The sequence below is a fragment of the Castor canadensis genome, chromosome 2 (assembly GCF_047511655.1).
Source record: "Castor canadensis chromosome 2, mCasCan1.hap1v2, whole genome shotgun sequence".
NCBI classification, from domain to species: Eukaryota; Metazoa; Chordata; class Mammalia; order Rodentia; family Castoridae; genus Castor; species Castor canadensis.
This window is the reverse complement of record NC_133387.1, coordinates 71893346-71905724: the sequence shown is the minus strand read 5'-3', so window position 1 is coordinate 71905724 and position 12379 is coordinate 71893346. Positions and strand designations below refer to the sequence as shown.

The following is a 12379-nucleotide window of genomic DNA, read 5'->3' as shown; positions in this document are numbered from 1 at the left end:
ATGGTCTCTAAACTGAAGAGAACACCCACAGAGTGGGAGAAAACATTTGCCGGCTACACATCAGACAAAGGACTGATAACCAGAATATATAGGGAACTTAAAAAACTAAATTCTCCTAAAACTAATGAACCAATAAAGAAATGGGCAAGTGAACTAAACAGAACTTTCTCAAAAGAAGAAATTCAAATAGCCAAAAAACACATGAAAAAATGCTCACCATCTCTAGCAATAAAGGAAATGCAAATTAAAACCACACTAAGATTCCACCTCACCCCTGTTAGAATAGCCATCATTAGCAACACCAGCAACAGCAGGTGTTGGCAAGGATGCAGGGAAAAAGGAACCCTCTTACACTGTTGCTGGGAATGTAAACTAGTACAACCACTCTGGAAAAAAATTTGGAGGCTACTTAAAAAGCTAAACATTGATCTACCATTTGATCCAGCAATACCACTCTTGGGGATATACCCAAAAGACTGTTACACAGGTTACTCCAGAGGCACCTGCACACCCGTGTTTATTGCGGCACTATTCACAATAGCCAAGTTATGGAAACAGCCAAGATGCCCCACTACTGACGAATGGATTAAGAAAATGTGGTATCTATACTCAATGGAATTTTATGCAGCCATGAAGAACAAAATGTTATCATTCGCTGGTAAATGGATGGAACTGGAGAACATCATTCTGAGTGAGGTTAGCCTGGCACAAAAGACCAAAAATCTCTCTCATATGTGGACATTAGATCAAGGGCAAACACAACAAGGGGATTGGACTTTGAGCACATGATAAAAGTGAGAGCACACAAGGGAGGTGTGAGGATAGGTAAGACACCTAAAAAATTAGCTAGCATTTGTTGCCCTCAACGCCGAGAAACTAAAGCAGATACCTTAAAAGCGACTGAGGCCAATAGGAGAAGGGGACTAGGAACTAGAGAAAAGGTTAGATCAAAAAGAATTAACCTAGAAGGTAACACACATGCACAGGAAAGTAATGTGAGACAACTCCCTGTATAGCTATCCTTATCTCAACTATCAAAAACCCTTGTTCCTTCCTATTATTGCTTATACTCTCTATTCAACAAAATTAGAGATAAGGGCAAAATAGTTTCTGCCGGGTATTGAGGGGGTTGGGGGGAGAGAGAGGGAGTGGAGTGGGTAGTAAGGGAGGGGGTGGGGGCAGGGGGGAGAAATGATCGAAGCATTGTATACACATATGAATAATAAAACAATAAAAAAATTTAAGCGTTGTATGCTAGATTCTGTAATATTATCAACAGAATTGAAATCATTGTAATATGAGTCAGAGTTTTGAATTGGACAGCTAAGTGTTGCAAATAAGTCTTTTGGAGTTCATTATTATCCAGCAAAATTTTTGCTCACTAGATCTGAAATAACATTTAATCAGAGCATGAAACACATTTATTGAATCTCATATTTGAGATTATTACTGCAATAGCCCCCAATTAAAGCATATGGATTTAAAAATTGCATCCAGACAATAAAATACAAAATGCTTGCTATACATGCACAGAATCTTCTTATTCATTGCTTTATGTTCAATTGCCTTTTCTCAAACATGCTTATTTTGAGTTTTTAATGATTAGAAATGGCTTTAATATAAGTATACAAAGAACTACCCAGATTTTTTTAAGAGATAAAGGAGCTAGAATGTTGAAACTGCTCATTTTCCCGTAACTGATCAATTGCATGTAAACTATTTCTAACAAAATCTTGAAGTTTCCACCTACTGTAGGACTGTTCTTATAACATAAGACAATTTATGTGCTTGCATATTTTAAATTATTAGACCTTAAATAAAACCTTTCCTTCAAATTCTTCTAAAAAGAAAGGAAGAAAAGAGAGAAAGAAGGGAGGAAGGGAAAGAGATAGGAAGGGAGCTTCTATATTTCTGGATTTCTACCCACCCTTCTTTTCTACTTTCTAGTGAAAGTATTTCTAATTGTTGTCTATTCATGAACATCTGCATGTTAACTGTCTCTTCTCTCATTTAATAAAAACTTTGATTGTTTTCTAGGATTTACATTCAGAGTAATTGTTTTTGCATTTTAATATAGAAGGAAGTGGATGGAATAAATGCATAACATATTAGAAATGCTGTTAAGCAAATGATTCTGTGTGGTACTGTTGAATGAATGTTTTCCTTTACTCTTCTGAACAAAACACCAATTTCTGCAATTATTTTTAAATTGATTATGCTCTTGTTGCTTAAGGAAAAGTGGGAAAAATTCTTTGTATGTTGATACCATTTCTTTGGTATGAATAAATGGTGGAGCCAAAGACAAATGGAATATACAATCAGGTACTTTTCCTCCATGATTTGTAAGCTCAGTTTTTATCTGTATCCTGGATTCTTAGTATTTTCACACACCAACTTTAATTCCTGTTTTTGTTATTTATTAAGTCCCTAGTATCTTTTAGTAGACACTTTTGTTTGCCTTCTGTGAATCCCTGCCTCAAAATAGTGAACTCTTTACTCAAGTCTAGGGTGGTGACAGTTTCCTGATGATGTTCCATATGGCAGTAGTGGTGAAGTGGAATGATACATCTATCTGTCATTTGTTTTTTAAAGTAAAATATTTTTTTGAGAGAGCATCCTCAAAATTGGTGACCTTCCAGAGAGAAGAGACTTCAAATTGGCCTTTCCATATCAGACTTACATCTGGAGAGTTCAAACCCAAGTGCCACCAAAAAAACAAGAACAAAACAAAACAAAACAAAAAAACAAATGATAAAATGGCTCAAGTTTTTCTTGTTCCAGTACTCAGGGCTTTAAATGCTCCAGAGACTTTGTCCAATTGAAAAGTAAGTAGGTTGGAGATGAGCAGTCTTCTAATTTTATTTAACAAGAAGGTGTTAATTTGTTTGCTCCGTGTACACTAACGTCGGCGTTGTGTGCTCTACGGTCCTTTGTAGCATTCTTGGAAACAATGTTTTGTGTCATTGTGTGATTACGAATATGCTTCTGAGAAAATTCAGTTTCTTACTTAGACTTGCCCTTGTTTCTGGAATAGAAAAATAAGCTTGTCTTTGCTGGTGAGTTAAGAATTAAACTGTAGAATATTCCTGGGAGTATCACGCATGGAGTTGATACATGTATCAGTGGAGTTAAATTGGCTAAAAGAGCTGTTGATGATAAAAGCAGGGATGCTATAAAAGACAATGGCCCCGGTCACATTCTTGTGAGTCAGACAATTTGTATTTATCACTTTTATTTGTATGGATTTTTCTTTTCCCTTTTTGCATAAACTGACAGTATAAATGAAAATGATAGAAAATAAGCCCATTTTTAAAGCTACAAAAAAAAAGTAAACCTGCTGTCAGGAGATTTGTTTTCCTAGGGTGGGAGGAAAAATAAAAATATATGCTGTATTTGTGTTTTAGAAGTTACTTTAAGGGTTCTTCCCCTCCTGCCCCCAGTAAGCTAAATAACACCTGGCAGCTGCCACAGCAACCCATTTTTGCGATTTGCTGACTAAGGAAGGAAACCAGATGTAATTTGTCAGTCAATAAATTTGTGTTCTCTTGGAAAATGGTAATATATGCAATCTCATTTACTCAATTTATATACTTTTGTGGTGTTTTCTCGTCTGCTCCTTTCAACATGCCATCATGAATTAATATTTCATTCTTTGGCTAATTACATTCTTTGTGTAATTTTTGAGTTTCTGAATTTCACACATGATGTTAAGTAGAATGACTAGATGCCAGATTCATAGAAGATTGTTACAAAATGAAGGTTGACACCTGTTTTATATTTTTTCAACATGTTGATACTTAGTTTACTTTATGCAGAAGAATCAAATAATTTTATAAAGGATACTTTAAAAGGTTTTGTGATTATTTTATTTAGGTATGCATATTTGCAATCTACATAGATAAGAAAACATTTTGCCTCAATGAGACCTTTGCTATAGAGCTAGAATTAGCTCTGCATTGGAACCTTCTAGGAGCCCATGCAGTTGCCTCTTTTGCTGTCTGCATTCTAGCAACTGCGCCCACATATTGGACTCAACTCACTTCTATCAGCAATTATACCACAATTCCTCTTCCCTTCTTTTTATTGTTCTTCCTCACTTTTGTATGAGACTGTCTTCTCTCTTTCTTTTTCTGCCTGCCATAGAGGTCTAGAAGTTTCATTCTGAATATTTTTTATCCCTACCCTTAATGGACTGAGAACCTGGTATTGCTATGCATATTTTTAATTTGATAAAAGTACAACATTCAGCTTACTGGGAAGCTGTTAATGACTCATCCCTTGTGCCACTTTAGCAAGTCCCTCACATTTTTCATCCCTACTAATAACCTTTCTTTTCTCTACATTTAATAGTCTTTCTAGAATTTGCTCTCCCAAAACTGAAAAGACTAGGTAGGGAATTAATGAGACTTTTCTATTATTTAGTACTATTTAACACTATTGCTGGCAACTATATAGAGTAGTTTCACTTATCATATCTAACCATCCTTCAAAAAATGAGAAGTGAAAACCATGTTTGTCATAAGTAGACATTCAGTGGTCTTAAAGAAGACTAAATTACTGTCAGCAATTTTTAAAAATTATTGCAGTAACTCAGGGTCTTGAGTGTTCATTTTTCTAAACTGTATTTTCTTGGGAGGAAACATAAAAAGGTTTTTATAAAAGTTTAAAAAATTGCACTGATATAATTTCAAAGATTTTCATTATTTTATATGTGTTCTAAAGCCTTTTGTGGACCTACTAAAGAAGATTGGGACTAAATGCTGTCTGAGCCTTTTAAACTTGGAATTGGAATGTCTAAGAGGAGTAGAAATTTCTAACAGAATAGCATACAAAACTGGAGTATTCTAGTTTTTTGTAAGTATGAAACTTTCTATTTCTATGGTTACCATTCTTTTACTTATGGGTTTCTACTTAATGATTTCTTGCTCTTTTTCCCTCTGTTTTATTTGCCTGATTTTAAAAAAACAAAACAGCTGTTCAGCGAAAATCACATTAGGGCACAAATTCAAAACCTCAGACCCAGTTAATTAATATGCTTGATACAGAGCAGCCTTAAGACATTATTGTCAATAAAATGCCAATCTAAAGAGGCATCTTGAAAGCTGATTGTGTAACAGTGAATTGGGCTCCTGCTATACCCCAGTAGCTGAAAGTGGGCACAAACAGGTACCCTTCACAGAGAAGGTACTGCTGAATTTTTCTTTCGAGTTGAATAAGGAACTTCTGGTCATCATGGTGACTAAAGAAAGAATGATTTTCTATGAGTATAAAGTAAAAACTTTTTGAAACTTCATGATCACAGTCAATATCTTGTGAAATACCTGCTAGGCAAAGATTCAATCATCTAGCTTTTGGTTCCAATCATGTCTTTAAAAGGGGGTGACTTTGAGCAAGTGACTTAGTATCTCTAAACATTCTCTTAGTTTATGGATTCTGTTATACCAATTCTGACTCCATGTATTATTCAATGGCATTTGAAAACAAATAGACAGTTTAGAATTCATTCATTTATTATGTGGCACTTTCTGAGTAACCCGCTGTTGAATTCCAGATGGAATGTGGTGTATTAAGTGAACATGCAAAGGGATGTATGCATTTCTTGTACATATTCCTCCTAAGAACACATAAATTACCCCTACAGACACATCTGAGAGCCAAAAAATGATGATGACATACCTCTTTAGATTGGGAGCAATAAAGAGAGGGATGTTCACCACAATCTGATGTTTTTGTTACATGTTAACTAAGGCCATTGAATTTCTCAACCAGACTTTATGATCAAACCCTAATTCATTTAGCCCTACTCTTTTTTCAGTCTTCTCTTAGGAAGACTACAACATAGTTTAACTATTGTATACATATTCTGTATAAAATCAAGCAGTTGATTAACACAAAAATTCTTTTTATACAAAAACAAAAACAAAAATGGTAGATAATAGACAAAATGGACTTGAATCTTTATCTCTTTGTTAATTATGAAAGCTGTTACAAAAAAAATATCACTAGAGCTTCTTAGGTGTCACTCTCAGAGTTTCTGAGATTTTGTGTTAAACTCACCAAAGTGAGTTTGATGCAGATCATTGAGAATACAGATATTTGGTTCTATTTGTGATATCATGTGTACATCATTCCTTATCAATATGTCATCAACTGTGGATGCATCCATGCTCGTTGACTTAATGACCAGGAAATGGAATGTTTAAGTGGTATAATATCATTATCTTAGAATTTCTCTTCTCTCAGAGTCATAAGAGTCTTTACAAAGTAAAATGCAGGGCAGCATGTTGCATCATAATTAAACATGATTTTGTAAAAAGGAAAGCCTTGTGCTTAAGTGGAGTTAGTAACTAAATGTACCATTCCTTTAGAGTGGTGTTAAAGAAGGGACAGATATAAGTAGTCTGGAAGAGGAATTACCATGTTAAAATAAAAGTATTCATCATCTTTCCTAGGTGTGCAACATTCAGGAAAACATTAAAAAGTTGTTAAATATTTCCTGAACAGGGGATCAACCTTCAGGAGTAAAGGGACAGTGTCTGAACATTGCTCTCTTATTCACTTTGCAAGATATTTGTGGTTAAGAGAACTCTCCTTATTTCATATTTGATTTCTATTCCCTAAAATATGATATAGATTTAAATAAAGATTTAGATAGCTTAGTTATTCACAAGTCCCTCTGGAATTGAACTATAATTTTTTGTTTGTTTGTTTTGGTGGTACTGGAGTTTGAACTCAGGGCCTCACACTTGCTAGGCTAGTGCTCTACCACTTAAGTCATATCCTCATACCTTTTTGCTTTTTAGTTATTTTACTTATGTTCCTGCCTAGTGGGGACATGTGCCACTACACCTGGCTTTTTGATTGAGATGGGATCCCCCTCACCTCAGGGTTGGCCTTGAGCCACAATCCTCCTGATTGCCACCTCCCAAGTATTAGGGATTACCAACCATGATCATTTTTTAATACACATTACACTTCTGAAATTATACAGATTAATGAGAATGTTTAAATAGAAAATCTGCAAGGAACACTTTGATTTTAAATAGTTGAATTATATTAAGTATTCATTGTTCATGAAATAAACTCATACTAATCATGCTGTACCATGTGGTAGTACTGTAAATTTTGATTAATTATTGTATAAGTTTCCTGATCTTTGCTAAGGAACTTAAAATTATAGAAAAAGACTGTTGTCTGCTTATGCATAAAAAGGAGAGGCACAATAGCATTGTTTTTTCATAGGATAGGCTTTGTGTTCAAGTCACGATCCTGCCACAGAGTGAATTTGAGCAAATTTTTTCCCATTCTGAGCTTCAGTTCACTCATGGAATTGTGAAGTCAAATGAGACTAGGTATATTCAGAGATAACCCAGCATCCAGGCAGATGTACATGTTGAATGAATGTTGCCTTTTTAAATTTTTCTTCATATTTATTGTTGTAAATAAATACAAATTTAAATAAATACAAGATTAAAAAGCTGAACATTTTTAATTTTTAGGTTTTACAGAGCCTTTATCTTACATGGTTTGAATTAGGTTGTTCATGACACACAGATTGTTTATTACTTCAAACTTGAATTTTTCTAACTGCTTATGATTTGAAATAAATGCTCATTTTGATAATACAATGTATGTGGACATGGATTCTGTAAACCCGATTCCTAATTTTCAAAAGAATCCTCAGTAACATTTTTGTCTTAATTTCTCTTTCAGCCTTTTCTATGTAGGACAGTCAAGTTGAAGGACTTCCCTGATAGCCCTTTGAAGAGGTCACTTACTGAGAAATGCTGAAGTTTTACAAACAGCTGTATAGAACATGTGTGCTGCAGTTTTAGGATTGGTTCAGCATGCTCAATTTAAAAAATGAATTATAGCTTTTATCAATTGTAGAGCTAGAAGCTTATTAATACTTCGGAGGATTGATGAATTTCGTTGAAAATTGACGATCATGCTATTATTCAGACTTTTTCATTTTTCTTTGTTTAAAAGAAAATGTGTGAGGAAAAAATGAGTTCACAAATTGAGATTGAATCCTTGGAACGATTGTTATAAATAACAAAATTTGAGACTAAGCTTTGCATTTTTCTTTGTGCCATTGTTGCATTGTATGACCTCAGGTAAAGAATCATGTTAAATTCTACTTGAAAAATATGAAACAAGAAGACTGTAAACTGGGTTGATAGAGTGGCTCAAGTGGTAGAGCACCTGCCTAGCCAGCACAAGGCTATTCATTCAAACCCCAATTCACTAGTCTACCCTGACATGAACTACAAAAATCATTTCAGTTAATTTAATGGATAGGGATACTTAAATATAAAAAAGGAAATCATTACTCTTTTCCTAGAAACAAAGAGAAGAAAGTATGAATGAATACTTCAATGAGAATGTATGGCATGAAATTATAAGTGGAATTGTGCTTTGTTAGGAAATCTGACTCCTGGAAGGCAGTATAGACTAGCCTATTTAAGAATACCAATGGGAGGTAGTGCTGTTTTGTACACAAAGGCATGTTCTTTAGAGCCAAATTGACTTAGGTTTCTTTTCCTGTTCTGCCTTTAATTAGCTATGATATTGCCTTTTTTTTTTTAATCTAAGCCTTACCTTCCTCATTTGTAAAATGGGGTTGAAAGCACTATTTACTTCATATGGTTATTTTGAGCCTGTTAGGTGCTTAGCACAGTGTTTGACTCAAAAGAGTCAGTAGGTAAAACTGAGAATTGCTAATATTACTATTTCTCAAACCAGTAAAGGATTATCTAAGAGAGGTGATGTGATTTGAACTTAAAAGTTTTTTGCTTACATTAATTTGTTATAATATTTATTTTAATTCTTCATTTCTTTGACCATTTTGTCCCAACAGCAGCATATTATGGTACAATTTATAGTATAAATGAAAAATGGGCCTTTGACACATACATGGAATTTGCTTGCTTCTTAAAAAGAAAATGACTGATTAAGGAAGTAGTACTTTGGCAAATGGCTCACTGATTTTAAAGAGTTAGGTGAACATCACCTTGTGATGTTCTTTGAACCACTATAGTGTTTGTGTAAAAAATGTGTGGGTAATAAACTGCAGTAAGAGGAACAAATATGAATTATGTGTTTGGTAAGTGAATCAGTTTAGCCGTTGACAAAATAAATTGACTTGTTATATGAATATATTCTAAGCTCATATAAAGATATTTTATATTTTTTCATGCAAAACTTACTCTGAACAGTTTCCAAGGTTTACATGTGCTTACATGTCCTATTTTCACTTTCTCTTTAGCAATGCAGCATTATAACAGAAACCCTTTTCCCTACTCTGTTTTTTTTTTGTTGTTGTTCTCAGTGCCTTAAGCACTTGCAGTGCAAGGTCATTAACCCCTTGGCCTTTGTAGAAATCAGAATATACTCTTTCCTAGATGTATATTGAAATTATTACCTGCAACTATTGAAGTTTCAGTAATGGTCATTATGATTTTGTGTGTTCTGTAGATGTTGAATAGTCTTTGCCGAACATATCCAATATATGGTGTTTCTGAGAGTCTGAGTTTTGATAAAAATGGAATTAAGCATATAACCTCCATAAATACTGTTAACAAGCAATGAAGAGACCAATATTTCTTACACAAAAATACAGCAATGAGGGAACTATTGTAGGGACATAAAGACTAATATGAATTTTATCTCTGAAAATGCATGACTTTTTGCAGTCTTTTTTTCCTTAACAAAAGTAAACTGCAAGTTAGTTGACAATGCCTCAACTTATGGCATTATGAGACTATAAGATACTATGGAACAAATGTTATTCCAGGGAATTAATATGCTGAAATATTTGCCTTAATTTCTTTACAGACATTTTATTAACTTAATCTAGTAATTTTAAAAAAATTTATAAAAAGCTTAAATCAGTCCTTTTGGCCATAGTGAAAATGAGGCCCTATAATATTTTTATAGTCAACATATCAAGCATTATTCACATCATTCATTAAGTGGTATGAGTCTGTGCCTTTCTGAAGATGCTAGTTTGGCTCATGACCCATTGTTAGGCATGGGACAGAATATTTTCTCCTGTTCCTAAATCCCTAGACCTCAGCAAGGAAACACTGCCTTCCCTCTGGGTTCTTAAGAACTTAGATCAAGGGTTTGGGGCCTTTGGGAATAGAAATTGTTGCCTACTGATGAAAAGCTTTTAAGTGATGCAGATATGGGTAATTTTGTGATGGCTATACTTCTTCCCTAAATAGAATTGCTGATTATCTGGAAGTAAAGCTTGACAGGAGAAATTTTTGAGTATGTTTTTTAGGGATTTTCATTCATTTCCCCCAAGGAAGGGCTCTTAGAATATTGTAAATAAATTTCCTGGCATTTAAATTTTTTTAGCTTACAAATTTACTAGTATTTTTGGATGATTAAGTGTGTTATTTACCAGAATAACACTAGAATTCTAGTGACTTGAGAACTTTTTTCATAATTTTTGCCAACCTGGGAAATCCCTGAGTAATTTATTCATCCTATTATATCCAATTTTTGAGACCTTTGCCAATTATCTGTTTATCAAAGTGCTAATGCTGTCAAACAAACATATGGATGAGTAGGTAGAACAACATAAAATATTTTTCTCTAAGAATTAATAATTCAATGTTGTGTTTTCTTATTTAATTCTGGCATAGAATTTTTAGCTGTGATTTAAGTTAAGAAATGCAGATTTTAGTTTGCCAAAATTCATCCAGATATAGTGTTGTATGGTGCAAAGAACAGAGAATTTAGAAGGGCAAGGTCTAGAGAGGGAGTTTGGGAAGAAGGGAGGGATATTATTAGTGACTGCTGAAGTGCCAGGATGGTGATCAGTGTTATAAGCATGCCATCACCTACTCCCTGATTTCTCCACAGGTAACAAGTCTCTAACTCACAGAACCTTATTCTCTAATCTCAAGTGAAAGGACAGCCACCTCCTACCCCACCCCTACCCCACCGAGTTATTGAGAGAAGCAAATAGTGTTGAAAAAGTGCTTTGTAAACAGTAAAGCTCTAAACAAATATTCACATTGTTGTTTATTGTTTTATATTCTCCTTTATTTTTCAAAACTTCTTGGATTCATTTGCTGCTATTATGTTAAGCAAAATTTGGAGAACATATTTAGAAACAGAAATTTGCCAAAAAAGGAAATAAGTAGAGCCATAAAACTAAGAAGGTGTCATTTCCTCCAAAGGCTCTCACTCTAACTCTGGAAATGAAAACGTAAGGCAGGTTGGAGGTGGGGAGAAGACGGGAGGGATAGCAAGCCTGAGAATATACTCTCATTTTCCAGGGTTGTATACAAGCAAGAAATGGGTCATAAGAATGGATGTTGTATATATGAAGGGCACGTGTTCAGTGTCTTAAAATATTTACAGTGAAACCAAGTTTATAAAGAATATGGAACATCTCTCAGAATTCTTAGAAAAAAGTTACAGCTTACAGTAGATGATCATTAGCTGAGTCCCTGGAGGTAAAGGATAGCAAGTCTTATTAAGAAGTTTTAAAAACAGGGCAAAGCTCTATCTTTTATGACTCACCCCAGAATACAGTGGCTTATATATAAAAGATAAGCTAAAGGTTTGAAATATTTGTGATATATACTTAACAAATCATTGATACTTCTATTATTGAATGCTGGCTTTGCTTTTAGAATACTCATAAACATTTCTTTTAAGTTTTTTGGCACAAATATTTCCAAATATTATTTTTAAAAGACAGAGGAAGGTAGACTAATGGAATGGTGAGGGAGTACTCCAAGGGGTTCTACTCTAGGCCTCTATACCAAGTAGCTGTGCAGATTTAAAATATAATCAATACTGTATTTCTCCATAAAGATATTAAACCCTTTGCTTCACCTATCAAAGAAACCCTATTTCTTCATTTACTAAATGAGTGCATTAGACTACTAGTGATTACTTTCAAGTAAAATATTTTAGTATTTTATGGAAGTATTTCCCCCCACTTCATTCTCCTATGATAAAGCTATGTAGTCTGTTTTTGTTGATGGTGTCTTTAAAAAAATCCCTCCCTTATGGTCTAAAGATAAATAAACATGATAGTAAGCAGATATGTACAAACTCGACATTTATGCAAATATACCACATGACCTGGTAGGTACTAGACATCATAAAGATTTGAAATGGGCATTAAATCTCCTTTGCTAATCTTATATTTATTGATCTCTAAATAGCATCTTTTGAGATCTTCCTCCACTCCTCCTATCATGTTAATGAAAATGTCTTTGATTTCTTCTTGTTACTTCTTCCCATCCTCTGGTACCACCTACTTTCGTTACATTAGAATTTGATTTCCTTTCACATTGTTATTAAATGAATGATTGCTATCAGGTTCTACTAGTGACTTTCTAGACATCAC

The 12379-nt window shown here is 34.0% G+C and overlaps 2 protein-coding genes across 7 annotated transcripts in view; one reads left to right on the top strand and one right to left on the bottom strand.

Annotated features, from left to right (window-relative positions):
• Immp2l (inner mitochondrial membrane peptidase subunit 2) overlaps positions 1-12379 on the top strand; it is a 930480-nt gene that overhangs the window by 489605 nt on the left and 428496 nt on the right. The gene's annotated exons all lie outside the window — the stretch shown is intronic.
• The window catches only part of Lrrn3 (leucine rich repeat neuronal 3), a 35947-nt gene that overhangs the window by 19914 nt on the left and 3654 nt on the right, over positions 1-12379 (bottom strand). The window lies entirely within an intron of this gene.